Below are 16,861 nucleotides of genomic sequence, written 5' to 3' on the forward strand. Positions count from 1 at the left end.
TATAGGACATACCTAAAAACATAGTTACATGGGCTGTTAGGGCTTGAACATATGAATCTTGAGGGACACAATTCAGTCCATAACAGACTTACCTATATTATGTAAAGGCCTTTATTCCTTGTGAACATTCTGGTATTTTAGGAGATTGGGTTTGAAGGTAAAGGACTTTCCATTCACTGCACTCATAAGGCCTTTCTCCAGCATGAATTCTCTGGTGTCTAATGAGGCGAGAGCTCTGGCTAAAACATTCCCCTCGTTCACTGCACTCACATGGCTTTTCACCAGGGTGAACTTTTCGATGCATGATAAGGTTGTACTTCTTGCTAAATAATTTTCCACCTTCCCCACACTCATAAGGCTTTTCACTAGTGTGAACGCTCAAATGCTCCCTGAGGCTACAGTTTTTTCTAAAGGATTTCCCACACTCACGGCACCTGTAAGATCTTTCCCTCTTGAGGACTCTGGTGCGGAACAAGGGTGTGTTTGGGGTTGCAAGCTTTCATGCACTCTAGCCAGTTGTAATGGTTGTTTACACTGTGGAAGGCCACCACACACTCCGGTCCGCTGTTTGACTTCTCCCTGGTGTGAGTAGCCTGTTGCTGAAGATGTCCCAAGCTGGCCAGAAAGTCCTTCCCAACCTCCTTACAGGTAAAGGACTTCCCTGACACATGGAATTAGCATCTCTTCAAGAACAAGGCTCTGCTCATATTGCTTTTGAAGCATTTCTCTCCAACATGCTGCTTGTGCAGCGATAAAGGTCTGCAGTGAGAGGAAATTGTTTTCCACATGCCCCACACATGTGCAGTTTCGGCCTGTGATGTGTTTCCTGGTGTTCAACAAAGTGCAAACTGTCTCTCAACATGGGTCCACACATCTCACAGACGTGGGCCTTCTGGGGAGACAGACCTGCTTTAAGAGTCCTATCCTGTGGCATTACTTTGCAGAAATGCTGTGCTCAGAAGATGCCTCCTTATTCTCCACTCTACACCAACAACCTGAAAGAAGGAAATGCTGGTGAAGTGCATGTTGATTCCAGTGAGAAGGGTAACCTGTAGAAAAGTGTGTGTGGGACAAACCCAGGAACAATCAGTGGGATTGTTCTGGGGACCAAAGAGTTGGGTACAGGTTGAGAATGGGTTGATTAGCAGAACTGGGCCTCTAAAGATCACAGAACAGGGGAGGACTCACGAGGTTAAATACAGCACCACTGGGTGCAGCACAGGGAGGAAAGGGTCTACAACTCCTTCCCTTGGAAACAACTCTCTCTGGAGATCTGGTCTTCTGCTGACATCGGTGTGTTATGTAGAAGAGTGTGTTCAGGCCCAAGAAAATGCAACTACAACAGAGTAGCTGGTGTTCAATGACTGTTTAAGAATATGTGTGTGGGACATCCCTGGCGGTCCAGTGGTTGGGACTCTGCATTCCAGTGCGGGGGATGTGGGGTTGATCCTTGATCGAGGAGCTGGGATCCCACATGCCTTGGGGCCACAGGGCCAGAACATAAAACAGAAGCGATACTGTAGCAAATTCAATAAAGACTCTGAAAATTGTCCACATCAAAAAAGTCTTAAAAAAAAAAATAAAGAAAGAATATGTGTGCATGTTACAATGCACATGTAGAGGCCAATGTCAGAGAGTACTACAGGTGGAGCAATGAGAACAGCGAGTGAGATGTGTAGCCCACAGATGTGGTGAACAGCCCTGAGCTGGAAGAGCAGAAGTGACAAATAGCAGAGCTGACAAGTTGGCAGTGTCAAGAATGGGAAAGGAAAGGCATTAGGCTGCCTTTGTCAACAGCACCAAAATACTACACAAACAGAATAGGTTTCTGTATGATCTGAGCACAGCTCAGACATCGTGCCTCCCCCAGGGCTAGGCTCCCATGGAATCCATACTGCTGTAGCTGGATTTATGCTACAAACTCAAATGTTTATGTTCCTGCAAACACCATATGTTGAAATCTTAACCTCAATGTGATGGTAGTAAGAGGTGGGGGACTCTGGCAGGTGATTAGATCATGAGGGTGAAGCCCCCACCAATGGGATTAGTGCCCTTGTACAAGTGACCCCAGAAAGCCTTCTCATTCCCCTTCTGCCATGTGAGGACACAGCAACAAGGAGACCATTTATGAACAAGGAAGTAGGCCTCACCAGACACTGAAACTGCCAGTGCCTTGATCGAGGACTGCCCAGCCTCCAGACCTGTGACATAAATGTTTGTTGTGTAAGTACCAGACTATGGTAGTTTGTTATAGAAACCTGACTGGACTAAAACAGAAATTGGTTTGAGAAGTGGGATGCTGCTTGCAAGAAAAACCTGAAAAATTAGAAGTGGCTTTGGATCTGGGTAATGGTCAGAGGCTACCAAGAGTTTTGAGGTGCATATTTGCAAAAGCCAATATTTTCAAGAATGCTAAGTAATTCTGGTAAGAGCTTAGGAACAAAAGAGGGGAGTTATAGAGAAAGCTTCCATCTTCTTAGATGATAATGAATCATGAACAAAATGTGCATAGAAATATGGATGGTAAATGCTATTCTATTCTGATGAATCTGAGAAAGAAATGAGGAACATGTTATTAGACAAGGAACACTGAAGATCCTTTTTATAAAGTGGAAAAGAACTTGGCTGAATTTTGTTCATGTTCTAGTGTTTTATAGAAGGTAAAATGTGTGAGCAATGAAATTTGATATTTAGCTGAGAAAATTCTAAACCGTGCTGCAGAGCAGCTTGGTTCCTCCTGACTGCTTAGAGTAAGATACAATTAGAGAGATGACTTGACGACGGGATTGTTAAGCAAAAAGGAACCAGAACTTAAAGATCTGAAAAATTCTCAGCCTATCCATTTTGAAAAGAATGAGAAGGTGTTTTCAGAAGGGAACACTAAGACTTTGATAAGATTAGCATGCATATGACCCAGAAACCTCATCTGCCATCTCAAAAATGATCCCCCTTAAGGTGATCAGGGACCCTCATGGCTGCCACCTCCACCACAGGCCCAGAGAGCAAGGGCCAAGGGAGAGCAACATGACTCCAATGGGTGGGGCCACCTATCTGGGTCAGGCACACCACGATGTTCCCACTCCATGCCTCATGGCGGGGCCCCGGCAGAGAGCTGTGTTGTGCTCGGCAGACACATGGGGCCAGGGATTCCCAGAGCCGTAGCACCTGGACACATCACCAACAGAGCCACCAGCCAACAGTGCCAGTCTGAGAGCCACCGTCATGAGATCCCAATCCAGGAGAGCAGCAGAGGCAAGACTGCTCCCCAGTGGGCCTGGAGGGCAGAGCACTGAACCACAGAGGATTATACTTGAGGCTTAAGGTCCAAAGACATTTGCCCCAGTAAGCTTTGGACTTACTCGGTACCTATCACTCCTTTCTCCCTTCCCTTTAGAATGGGAATTGTTTCATTCTGGGATGGGAATGTCTACCTCATGCCTGTTCCACCACTATATTTTGGAAGCACATAACTTGTTTGGTTATATAGGTTCTCAGCTGGAGAGAGATCTGTTGCAGGGTAAACTGTATTTCAAGTCTCACCAATATCTGATATAAATGATATTTAGATGAGACTTTGGAATTTAGAGTTGATGCTAGAACTAGTTAAGATTTTGGGGGCATGTTTGCTGGCCCTGCAAGGTGGAAATGGTCGTGTAGTAGGTTTTTGGGGTTTTTTTTTGTTTTTTCCTTTCCACCCACAGGGTTTGGGTTTCTGGCTGGGAGTCAGGTTTCTGGAAATCTATGTGGAAAATTAACGGTATATGTGGTATCTGTCTTCAATAAGGCTAAAAGGAGCCCAAGCCCATTAACCAGCTGAACAAAGTCTATGATGCAATAGACCCTTGCTGAGATTTAGACTGGAGAGGTTGTGGAAGTGGGGCTGGGCCAGGATACAAAGAGAAATATGGGGGAGAGAGAAGTTACTGAGAAGAATCAAGAGATCCTAGCATTCTCATTTGCTGTGTGATCCTAGTCAAGCAACTTGTTCTCTTTAGGAATTCTTTTATAAAATTTGACCAACAGGACCAACCTCACAGAATTACTGAGAAGAAAAAAATGAGATTTCTAAAAACCTGAAGAGTAAGCTTTTAGAAAAATCATCAGAAGGAAGGAAATTGGAGAAATAAAACTGAAAACATTCAGAATCTTGATGGTGTGCCAAACCAAATGTCAACTGGAGCTTGACCAAAAACTAAAATGAGCAAACCAAAGCCCAGGAAAGCCATGTGGCAGACAGGGTCTTGGTGCTCTGGCCTGAGCCTCTGGGGTGGGAGAGCCGAGTTCAGGACATTGGACCACCAGAGACTTCCTGGTCCCATGTAATATCAATTGGCGAGAGCTCTCCCAGAGATCTCTGTCTCAACACTAAGACCCAGCTCCACCCAGTGGCCAGCAAACTCCAGTGCTAGATGCCCCATGCCAAACAACTAGCAAGACAGGAACACAACCCCACCCATTAGCAGAGAGGCTGCCTAAAATCATACTAAGTTCACAGACACCCCAAAAAACACCACCAGACGTGGTTCTGCCCATCAGAAAGACAAGATCCAGCCTCACTCACCAGATCACAGGCACCAGCCTCCTCCACGAGGAAGCCTACACAAACCACTGAACCAACCTCACCCACTGGGGGCAGACACCAAAAACAATGGAAACTACAAACCTGCAGCCTGCAAAAAGGAGACCCCAAACATAGTAAGTTAAACAAAATGAGAAATCAGAGAAACATGCAGCAGATGAAGGAGCAAGGTAAAAATCCACCAGCCCAAACAAATGAAGAGGAAATAAGCAGTCTACCTGAAAAAGAATTCAGAGTAATGATAGTAAAGATGATCCAAAATCTTGGAAATAGAATGGAGAAAATACAAGAAACGTTTAATAAGGACCTAGAAGAACTAAAGAGTAAGCAAATGATGAACAACACGATAATTGAAATTAAAAATTCTCTAGAAGGAATCATTAGCAGAATAACTGAGGCAGAAGAACGGATAGGTGACCTGGAAGATAAAATAGTGGAAATAACTACTGCAGAGCGGAATAAAGAAAAAAGAATGAAAAGAATTGAGAACAGTCTCAAAGACCTCTGGGACAACATTAAATGCACCAACATTCAAATTATAGGGGTCTCAGAAGAAGAGAAAAAGAAAGGGTCTGGGGCTTCCCTGGTGGCTCAGTGGTTGAGAGTCCACCTGCCGATGCAGGGGACACGGGTTCATGCCCCGGTCCGGGAAGTTCCCACATGCCACGGAGCAGCTAGGCCCGTGAGCCATGGCCGCTGAGCCTGTGTGTCCGGAGCCTGTGCTCCACAACAGGAGAGACCACAACAGTGAGAGGCCCACGTACCACAAAAAAAAAGAGAAAAGAAAGAAAGGGTCTGAGAAAATATTTGAGGAGACTATAGTTGAAAACTTCCCTAACATGGGAAAGGAAATAGTCAATCAAGTCTAGGAAGCGCAGAGATTCCCATACAGGAGAAACACTCCGAGACATATATTAATCAAACGATCAAAAATTAAATACAAAGAAAAAATATTAAAAGCATCAAGGGAAAAGCAACAAATAACTTACAAGGGAATCCCCATAAGGTTAACAGCTGATCTTTCAGCTGAAATTCTGCAAGCCAGAAGGGAGTGGCAGGACATATTTAAAGTGATGAAAGGGAAAAATCTACAACTCAGACCACTCTACCCAGCAAGGATCTCATTCAGATTTGATGGAGAAATTAAAACCTTTACAGACAAGCAAAAGTTAAGAGAATTCAGCAACACCAAACCAGCTTTACAACAAATGCTAAAGGAATGTCTCTAGGCAGGAAACACAAGAGAAGGAAAAGACCTACAAAAACAAACCCAAAACAATTAAGAAAATAGTAATAGGAACATACATATTGATAATTACATTAAATGTAAACGGATTAAATGCTCCAACCAAAAGACATAGACTGGCTGAATGGATACAAAAACAAGACCTGTATATATGCTGTCTACAAGAGACCCACTTCAGACCTAGGGAAACATACAGACTGAAAGTGAGGGGATGGAAAAAGATATTCCATGCAAATGGATATCAAAAGAAAGCTGGAGTAGCAATTCTCATATCAGACAAAATAGACTTTAAAATAAAGACTATTACAAGAGACAAAAGAAGGACACTACATAATGATCAAGGGATCAATCCAAGAAGAAGATATAACAATTGTAAATATTTATGCACCCAACACAGGAGAACCTCAATACATAAGGCAACTGCTAAGGGCCATAAAAGGGGAAATTGAAAGTTAACACAATAATAGTAGGGGACTTTAACACCCCACTTTCACCAATGGACTGATCATCCAAAATGAAAATAAATAAGGTAACACAAGCTTTAAACGACACATTAAACAAGATGGATTTAATTGATATTTATAGGACATTCCATCTAAAACCAACAGAATACACTTTCTTCTCAAGTGTCCATGGAACATTCTCCAGGAGAGACAATATTTTCAGTCACAAATCAAGCCTTGGTAAATTTAAGAAAATTGAAATCTTATCAAGTATTTTTTCCAACCACAATGCTATGAGACAAGATATCAATTACAGGAAAGCAACTGTAAAAAACACAAACGCATGGAGGCTAAACAATACGCTACTAAATGACCAAGAGATCACCGAAGATATCAAATAGGAAATCAAAAAATACTTAGAAACAAATGACAATGAAAACACAATGACCGGGCTTCCCTGGTGGCACAATGGTTGAGAGTCTGCCTGACGATGCAGGGGACACGGGTTCATGCCCCAGTCCAGAAGGATCCCACATGCCATGGAGCAGCTGGGCCCGTGAGCCATGGCCGCTGAGCCTGTGCGTCCAGAGCCTGTGCTCCGCAACGGGAGAGGCCACAGCAGTGAGAGGCCCACGTACCTCAAAAAAATAATAATAATAAAAACAGAAAAAACACAATGACCCAAAATCCATGGGATGCAGCAAAAGCAGTTCTAAGAGAGAAGTTTATACAAATCCTACACAGAAACTAGAAAAATCTCAAATAAACAACCTAACCTTACACCTAAAGCAAACAGAGAAAGTAGAACAAAAAAACATAAAGTTAGCAGAAGGAAAGACATCATAAAGATCAGATCAGAAATAAATGAAAAAGAAATGAAGGAAACAATAGCAAAGACCAATAAAACTAAAAGCTGGTTCTTTGAGAAGATAAACAAAATTAATAAACCATTAGCCAGACTCATCAAGAAAAAAAGGGAGAAGACTGAAATCAACAGAATTAGAAATGAAAAAGGAGAAGTAACAACTGACACTGCAGAAAAACAAAGGATCATGAGATATTACTATAAGCAACTCTATGCCAATAAAATGGACAACCTGGAAGAAATGGACAAACTCTTACAAAATCACAATCTTTCAAGACTGAACCAGGAAGAATTAGAAAAAAATATAAACAGACCAATCACAAGCACTGAAATTGAAACTGTGATTAAAGATCTTCCAACAAACAAGAGCCCAGGGGGTTTCCCTGGTGGCACAGTGGTTGAGAGTCCGCCTGCTGATGCAGGGGACACGGGTTCGTGCCCCTGTCCGGAAAACAAACAAGAGCCCAGGACCAGACGGCTTCACAGGCAAATTCTATCAAACATTTAGAGAAAAGCTAACACCTATTCTTCTCAAACTCTTCCAAAATATAGCAGAGGGAGGAACACTCCCAAACTCATTCTATGAGGCCACCATCCCCCTGATACCAAAACCAGACAAAGATGTCACAAAAAAAGAAAACCACAGGCCAATATCACTGATGAACATAGATGCAAAAATCTTCAACAAAATACTAGCAAACAGAATCCAACAGCACAGTAAAAGGATCATACACCGTGATCAAGTGGGGTTTATCCCAGGAATGCAAGGATTCTTCAATATTCGCGTCAATCAATGTGATACACCATATTAACAAATTGAAAAATAAAAACCATATGATTATCTCAGTAGATGCAGAAAAAGCTTTCAACAACATTCAACACCCATTTAAGATAAAAACTCTCCAGAAAGTAGGCATAGAGGGAAACTTCCTCAACATTATAAAGGCCATATATGACAAACCCACAGCCAGTTCTCAATGGTGAAAAACTGAAACCATTTTCTCTAAGATCAGGAACAAGACAAGGTTGCCCACTCTCACCACTACTATTCAAGGTAGTTTTGGAAGTTTTAGCCACAGCAATCAGAGAAGGAAAAAGAAATAAAAGGAATCCAAATCGGAAATGAAGAAGTAAAGCTGTCACTGTCTGCAAATGACATGATACTATACATAGAGAATCCTAAAGATGCTACCAGAAAACTACTAGAGCTAATCAATGAAATTGGTAGAGTAGCAGGATACAAAATTAATGCACAGAAATCTCTTGCATTCCTATACACTAATGATGAAAAATCTGAAAGAGAAATTAAGGAAACACTCCCATTTACCACTGCAACAAAAAGAATAAAATACCAAGGAATAAACCTACCTAAGGAGACAAAAGAACTGTATGCAGAAAACTATTAAGACACTGATGAAAGAAATTAAAGATGATACAAACAGATGGAGAGATACACCATGTTCTTGGATTAGAAGAATCAACATTGTGAAAATGACTATACTATCCAAAGCAATATACAGATTCAGTGCAATCCCTATGAAACTACCAATGGCATTTTTCACAGAACTAGGACAAAAAATTTCACAATTTGTATGGAAACACAAAAGACCCTGAATAGCCAAAGCAATCTTGAGAACGAAAAACGGAGCTGGAGGAAACAGGTTCCCTGACTTCAGACTATACTACAAAGCTACAGTAATCAAGACAGTATGGTACTGGCACAAAAACAGAAATATAGATCAGTGGAACAGGATAGAAAGCCAGAGATAAACCCACACACATATGGACACCTTATCTTTGATAAAGGAGGCAAGAATATACAATAGAGAAAAGACAACCTCTTCAATAAGTGGTACTAGGAAAACTGGACAGTTACATGTAAAAGAATAAAATCAGAACACTTCCTAACACCATACACAAAAATAAACTCAAAATGGATTAAAGACCTAAATGTAAGGCCAGACACTATAAAACTCTTAGAGAAAAACATAGGCAGAACACTCTATGACATAAATCACAGCAAGATCCTTTTGGACCCACCTCCTAGAGAAATGGAAATAAAAACAAAAATAAACAAATGGGACCTAATGAAACTTAAAAGCTTTTGCACAGCAAAGGAAACCATATACAAGGTGAAAAGACAACCCTCAGAATAGGAGAAAATATTTGCAAATGAAGCAACTGACAAAGGATTAATCTCCAAAATATACAAGCAGCTCATGCAGCTCATAGCAAAAAAACAAACAACCCAACCCAAAAATGGGCAGAAGAGCTAAATAGACATTTCTCCAAAGGAGATATACAGATTGCCAACAAATACATGAAAGGATGCTCAACATCACTAATCACTAGAGAAATGCAAATCAAAACTACAATGAGGTATCACTGCACACTGGTCAGAATGGCCATCATCAAAAAATCTACAAACAATAAATGCTGGAGAGGGTGTGGAGAAAAGGGAACCCTCCTGAACTGTTGGTGGGAATGTAAACTGATACAGCCATTATGGGGAATAGTATGGAGGTTCCTTAAAAAACTAAAAATAGAACTACCATATGACCCAGCAATCCGACTACTGGGCATATACCCTGAGAAAACCAGAATTCAAAAAGAGTCATGTACCACAATGTTCATTGCAGCTCTATTTACAATAGCCAGGACATAGATGCAACCTAAGTGTCCATCAACAGATGAATGGATAAAGAAGATGTGGCACATATATACAATGGAATATTACTCAGCCATAAAAAGAAACGAAATTGAGTTATTTGTAGTGAGGTGGATAGACCTAGAGTCTGTCATACAGAGTGAAGTATGTCAGAAAGAGAGAGACAAATACCGTATGCTAACACATATATATGGAATCTAAAAAAAAAAACAAAAAAGTTTCTGAAGAACCTAGGGGCAGGACAGGAATAAAGATACAAACGTAGAGAATGGACTTGAGGACACATGGAGGGGGTAGGGTAAGCTGGGACAATGTGAGAGAGTGGTTTTGACATATATACACTACCAAACGTAAAACAGATAGCTAGTGGGATGCAGCCGCATAGCACAGGGAGATCAACTTGGTGCTTTGTGACCACCTAGAGGGGTGGGATATGGAGGGTGGGAGGGAGATGCAAGAAGGAGGGCATATGGGGATATATGTATACATATAGCCGATTCACTTTGTTGTACAGTAGAAACTAACACAACATTGTAAAGCAATTATACTTCAATAAAGATGTTTAAAAAAAAGATTTTGGGGGTTGTTGGAATGGATAAATTTATTTTGTATGTGAGAGGACATGAATTTTGGGAGCCAAGGGTAGAATGCTATAGATTGAATGCTTGTGTCCCCGCAAAATTCATATGTTGAAGTCCTAATCCTCAATGTGATGGTATTAGGAAGTGGGGGTCTTTGGCAGGTGATTAGGTCATGAAGGTGGGGCCATAATAAATGGGATTAGTGCCCTTATAAATGAGACCCCAGAATGCTCTCTAGCCCCTTCCAACATATAAAGACATAAAGAGAAGGTGGCAGCTATGAACAAGTAATAGGGCCCTCACCAGAACCTCATGCTGGTGCCTTGATCTTGGACTTTCCAGCCCACAGAACTGTGAGAAATCAATTTCTGTTGTTTATAAGCTACCCAGTCTGTGGTATTTTGTTACAGCAGCCTGAATGTACTAAGACAGACAGGGATAAACATGTGGGTAAAAGGGTTTGGTAAGCTACTGAGCAACACACTAATGTAATGTATTATGCAATCATAATTTCTGCCCTTTAGCTCCCTTTCTACCTTTTAAACTGTCTCCTAAACTGCAGATTTAAAAATTTACAGTGTCAGGATATAGTTCCTAGAATGTGAAAATCACTGTGCTCTACAGATCTAAAGGAGAATGAGGTTTGTTACTCATTTAAGCACTCCAAGTTGCAAGTGCTAAGGCAGGATTTGGAACCCTGAAGTCCCTAATGGGATTTGTGGGTGTTGAGGCCATAGTTCCTTGGACAAGCTGCTTCTCCTCAGTGAGACCCAGTTTCCTGGTTATTAACAATTTTTCCCATAATCTATGCTTGGCTTCTTTGCTGAGAGAGGCCATGTTTAGAAGTAGGATTGGGTGGAGGATGGAGGCTGTGAATGGAACCACACTGTAAAGCAAGACCCAACTGTTCACCAGAGGCTCCAGGAGAGGACTTTTTTGTTTTATGTCCTCATGGAATGTTGTCCAAATCCTGATAAGTTGTCAAAGAGAGGCAAACCATCCTAGGGCAGTAGACAGTACATACCTATTCTTTTCGTAGAAAAAGAGAAGGCTCTTTCCACAAGGCCAGTGCCTTAATCTTCAACTTCCCAGACTGCAGAAGAGTGAGAAATAAATGTTTGTTTAAACACCCAACCATGTTAGTTTGTTATAGCAGCATGAACTGACTACAACAATTTATTTCCATTCTTTGAACCACCCAGGGCTCTCCACCCCACCCCCAAGATGAGCAACTACATGGGACCTGGGTGATGGAAGTGTTAAGGGAAAGATAGGACAGAAGGCATTCAGGATTGGCCCAGAATACTGATAGCCCACAGGAAAGAAAACTATTACAAAGAGAACTTTGGGGGAGGCTCTTACAAGAACAGAACATGATCCACATTAAGTAGTGACTATGTCAGTGATGGTAATTGCTGGCACAGGCAGGCATGAGGAAATGTCAACTAGAGGAAGTAAGTTAGACCTGGGTCACACACGTTCCTTCGATCTGGACAAAGTCACCTGGCCCGGGAGAAGGCAAGTAAGGTAGGACGCAGGATGAGTACAAGACTCTGGACCCTGCATCCTTCCCTGGGAGTCTGCAGGAAAGCAGGTGTAGGACCTGCTCAAAGAGAGGAGAGGGCAGTCCTACCAACCACAGCACCTATTCAGGAAACTGAGGAAGCAGTGCCCACAGTCCTGATTTGAGAATGACATAGCTGGTCCTGGGGAAAGAGAAAGGGCAGAGGCTGTCTCTGGGCACAGGGGTAGGTTTGAGGGTCTTACCCAGGGAGGTTACAAGTGCAAAATTCTCCAGTATCACATCTTGGTACAGGCATCTGTGAGGCTCGTCAAGGAGATTCCGTTCCTCCAAAGAGAAGTACATGGCCACATCCTCAAAGGTCACATTGCCCTGCTAAGATGATGACAGAAGAACCAAAAGCAGTCCACTTCTGAGTCACAATCCCTTCCCCCAACATCTATTCCATGCCCACCCTCCTCCCAAGCTCCTTAACTCAGCATTTTGAGAAACTAGGCCTTGGCACCACTGATGCCATTGTGTCTTCATGTGCCCATTAATCCCTGGGTCCAGGAGGCAGGTGGAGAAACATACAGTTGACCCTTGAACAACACAGGTTTGAACCACGAGTCCACTCATACTTGGATTTTTTTCAATAAATAAATACTACAGTACTCACGATCTGTGTATAGGTAGGATGAATCAGCAGTTGTGGAACTACAGATACAGAGGGCCTACCTGTAAACTTTTATGCAGATTTTCGAGTGTGCAGAGGGTTGGTTCTCCTAACCCCTTGTTGTTGAAGGGTCAACAATATCTAAGCTATGGGCCTGGCATAGAGGATCCAGAGGCTCATATTACCCTGGTATTACCAAAGTCTCAATACCAGATCCTGGAACCTTCAGGTATACTCCCTAAGTTCACACCACTCTTTAGAATGCACATCCCTCACATCCCTAGATTCCACAGCCACATGCCCATGGCCATCACCACCTTAGGGCCCACACCATAGGCATGTCTGTGGTCTCCCTACATTACTCGTGTCTTAATCAACACCTCTTCACCCCACTGTTGAGGGTGGAATTCCCAGTGTATAGTTATGGAGACAGTCAAACATGTGACATTTGACACTGAACATATGAGATAGACAGCAGTTTATAAATCACATATACTCACAGCCTGAGAGAGGAGGACACACCACACTACACAGGGCCACATGGAGGTTGTACTCCAGAAGAGAGGCTGTACACCGGGGGCTGTGGGATATAAGCTTTGTAGTATCAAGAGGGAGAAGTGTTCCTTGGTTCCCATGGGAGGGTGTGATTGGCTTTGTGCAAAATTCCATGGATTGGTAGGAACTGAAACCTGCTACAAAGGGATGAACAGGAACTGCTCTGGTCTTCTTGCTAAAAAAGGGGTATCTGGTAGGAGCAGAGTGGGGAGGGCAACTTGCACTGAGGACATTTGAGCCATCCCATTTCTACCACCCATGTTAAGGCTACCCATAACGGGCTTATGCTGCAATTTGACAGATGACATAAAGATTATGCTTGACATAGTTAAACACAATCCAGTATGATGCCAGACAACCCATGGCTTCCACTAGCATTCACAGCCCCAAAACTTTCTATGAAGATCTCCCTGCCTGGCTCAGTTCCTTGCCTCTGACTTAGTCACACAGAATCACACATGTATCTCAGACACATATGGCTCTCCTCTACTTGTGTGCTTCACTTGCTGCCCCCTACCACTACAACCTTCCTCTGTCCACCTACCCCTCGTTCAAAGAACAGCCCACAGGTGGCCTACCCCAGGCCTAATGACTCTCACAGATGACTACATTTGCTCTTGACCTTATCCTCCAGGCTGAATGAAAAACAAGCTACATGGGCTTCCCTGGTGGCACAGTGGTTAAGAATCTGCCTGCCAAAGCAGGGGACACGGGTTCGATCCCTGGTCCAGAAAGATCCCACATGCCGCGGAGCAACTAAGCCCGTGTGCCACAAGTACTGAGCCCGCGTGCTGCAACTACTGAAACCCGCGTGCCTAGAGCCCGTGCTCCGCAACAAGAGAAGCCACCGCAATCAGAAGCCCGCGCACTGCAACGAACAGTAGCCCCCGCTCAGACCCTGTTTGCCCCAACTAGAGAAAGCCTGCGCGCAGCAACAAAGACCCTACTCAGCCAATAAATACATAAATAAATTAATTTTTTTAAAAAAAGAGAGAAACAAGCTCCACCAAAGTCCTCACAAAATCCTGGTGTGTACAGAGTGGTAAATAACACTAGTTCTGGCTTGACTATCATCTCACTTCAATTGCTACTATGACTGTGCATCCATCTCATGTCGTCTTTTCTTGGGAGCCTTGGCCACCTGCCAGACAATACTGTCTCTGAGAGCCTCCCCAATTCCTTTTCCACCACCCCAGGTGGGACTCAAGGACTGGGGAAATAGCACTTAAGAGTCCCAAGACACCACAATCCAGACATGTGATTCAGTGTCAGGCCCAGCGAGGGAACGGGACATCTTCCACTTGACTGTGTTGGTTCCATAAGCAGCCATGGAAATGTGGAACAACTGATGAGTCTATGGAGGGGTTTGATGGGCTCAGGCTTCCATGTACCCCTGCCTGGCCCTGAAGTCTGGGATAGCTACTTAATCTCTGAGCCTCAGTGATCAGTTCCCCTTTTACAAGGTGTCCCTGTGCCTGTCACCCTCCCCCACTTGCCACCACACTGTCAGAAACAGGGCCCCACCAGAAACCTAGCAGAACCCTGAGGGGCTCCTGGGTACGGAAGCCTTTCTGTGTCTTGCTTTTCTTGTTTGTAGGTCAAGGGATATTCATAACAATATCCTTGAGCTCTACTGAACTAAAACCCCCAACAAATAGAAGATGCTAACTACTTGATGAAGCATTCTTCAGAGACGATCAGGACACCACCTGAGGCCAGATTAAAGGAATGCAAGCCCTGCTCACACCCTGATCCTAATCAACAACCGCGTTCTTCAACTGTTGCTGTAAAACTCCTCACCAAATTCCCCCGGCGTTGGGACAACAGGTTTTCGGGGCACGAGCCCACTGTGTCCCCCCTCGCCTGGCAAAGCAATAAAACTATTATTTTCTGCTTCACCGAAAACTGTCTCTGAGATTCGATTCGGCACCTGTGCACAGAGGCCAAGCTTTTGGCATCACACCCACGGCCGCCTCACCATCCTGGACACAGGGTCCTGGGCTGGGAGCACGAGAGCAGGCGCCCCACACTGGGAGCTTTATTGTCTGCTGGGGTGAGGGCTGCGAGCACAAGAACAGGCTCCCCGCACTGGGGGCTTTAGTGTCTGCTGGGGTGAGCGCAGTGAGGGTCCAGAGGACAGGCATCTACCTGAGGCGGGTCCCTCAGCACCACCGCTGCCATTGGGGTCTGTGGGCAGAGCGGGACCCAGATCGGCAGTCCGTCTCCCAGGCCTGGCGCGGGGCATCGGGACGGGGTCGCCGAGCCTCAGACCCGCTTTTGTCCTGGGAGAAAAAGGCCTCTTCTCGGACCTTGTTGGCCGTCACGTCGGTCCAGACCCAGCAGTCCGGAGCCAGAACAGACCCAGAGCAGTTAAAATGGCCGCCACGAGAAGGAAACCAGAAGTCGCTCCCTTATGAATTGCACCTGATACGGAAACGCCCCTTTTATGAGACTTTGATTGGCTGAGTGGCGCTGCCGCCCGTCGTGGAGCATTCTGGGTAATGTAGTTCCCGCAGAACCACAGGCCGCGTGTGAGGATACTCCCCGCCGACCTCTAGTAAAGAAGGCAGTAAAAAAAAAAAAAAGGCAGAGCTCCGCTGCCAGGGGCGCTGGGAAATTGTGCGTCTGGGTGCTCGGGCAGAGGAGGGACTTCGCTCCTTCTTGAAAAGGCCATACTCAGATTTCTGGGGAGCCCTTTCTGCAACTGATGGCGCAGGTGTTTGGAGACGTATTAGTTTGGACTCCCGGGAAGCTCAGCGTGCTCTGAGAGGCTAAACTAATTCTTTCAGACGCCCCTAAAGGCTACAGATATAAATGAACCTGTCATTCCATAGAGTCACAAAAGTTGTGTCTCCGGGTATAGGAAACTCATAAAAATTATCATAAGCAATTCAAGCGTCAAAATTATAAAAATTCAGCCATGTTTAGGAATTCAAGAAATTATCTTTAACAATCATACGGCAATGATCATAGACAAAAATAAATTAACTATGTACGTTTGAAGTAATTGCTCTGAAACAAATTGAGATATAAATCTACAGTAAAAAACAAACAAAGGGACTTCCCCGGTGCCACAGTGGTTAAGAATCCACCTGCCAATGCAGGGGAGATGGGTACGAGCCCTGGTCCGCGAAGATCCCACATGCCACGGAGCAACTAAGCCTGTGCGCCAGAACTACTGAGCCTGTGCTCTAGAGCCCGTGAGCCACAACTACTGAGCCTGCGTGCCACAACTACTGAAGCCCACGCACCTAGAGCCCATGCTCCGCAACAAGAGAAGCCACCGCAATGAGAAGCCTGCGCACCTCAACCAAGAGTAGCACCCCCCCTGGGCTTCCCTGGTGGCGCAGTGGTTGAGAGTCCGCCTGCCGATGCGGGGGACACGGGTTCGTGCCCCGGTCCGGGAGGATCTCACATGCCGCGGAACGGCTGGGCCCGTGAGCCATGGCCATTGGGCCTGCGCGTCCGGAGCCTGTGCTTAGCTGCGGGAGAAGCCACAGCACTGAGAGGCCCACATACCGCAAAAAAGAAAAAAAAAGAGTAGCCCCCACTCGCCGCAACTAGAGAAAGCTTGTGCAGCAACGAAGGCCCAACGCAGCCAAAAATAAATTAATTAATTAATTTAAATAAATAAATAAATATGATCTGGGGACTTCCCTGGCAGTCCAGTGGTTAAGACTCCATGTTTCCAATGCAGGGAGTGCGGGTTCGATCCCTGGTTAGGGAACTAAGATTCCACATGCCGAG

General features: G+C 44.4%; 1 long non-coding RNA gene across 1 annotated transcript; it reads right to left on the bottom strand.

Moving 5' to 3' along the window:
- Positions 1-835: 835 nt before the first annotated feature.
- Positions 836-16,814, bottom strand: LOC125962696 (uncharacterized). The gene is made up of 4 exons (XR_007474271.1): positions 15,263-16,814; positions 12,150-12,279; positions 11,407-11,475; positions 836-995 (listed from the first exon to the last, which is right to left on the bottom strand). It is a non-coding gene; the product is annotated as an uncharacterized LOC125962696 (long non-coding RNA).
- Between the last annotated feature and the right edge of the window lie 47 nt (positions 16,815-16,861).

Source organism: Orcinus orca, chromosome 20 (assembly GCF_937001465.1).
Source record: "Orcinus orca chromosome 20, mOrcOrc1.1, whole genome shotgun sequence".
Taxonomy (NCBI): Eukaryota; Metazoa; Chordata; class Mammalia; order Artiodactyla; family Delphinidae; genus Orcinus; species Orcinus orca.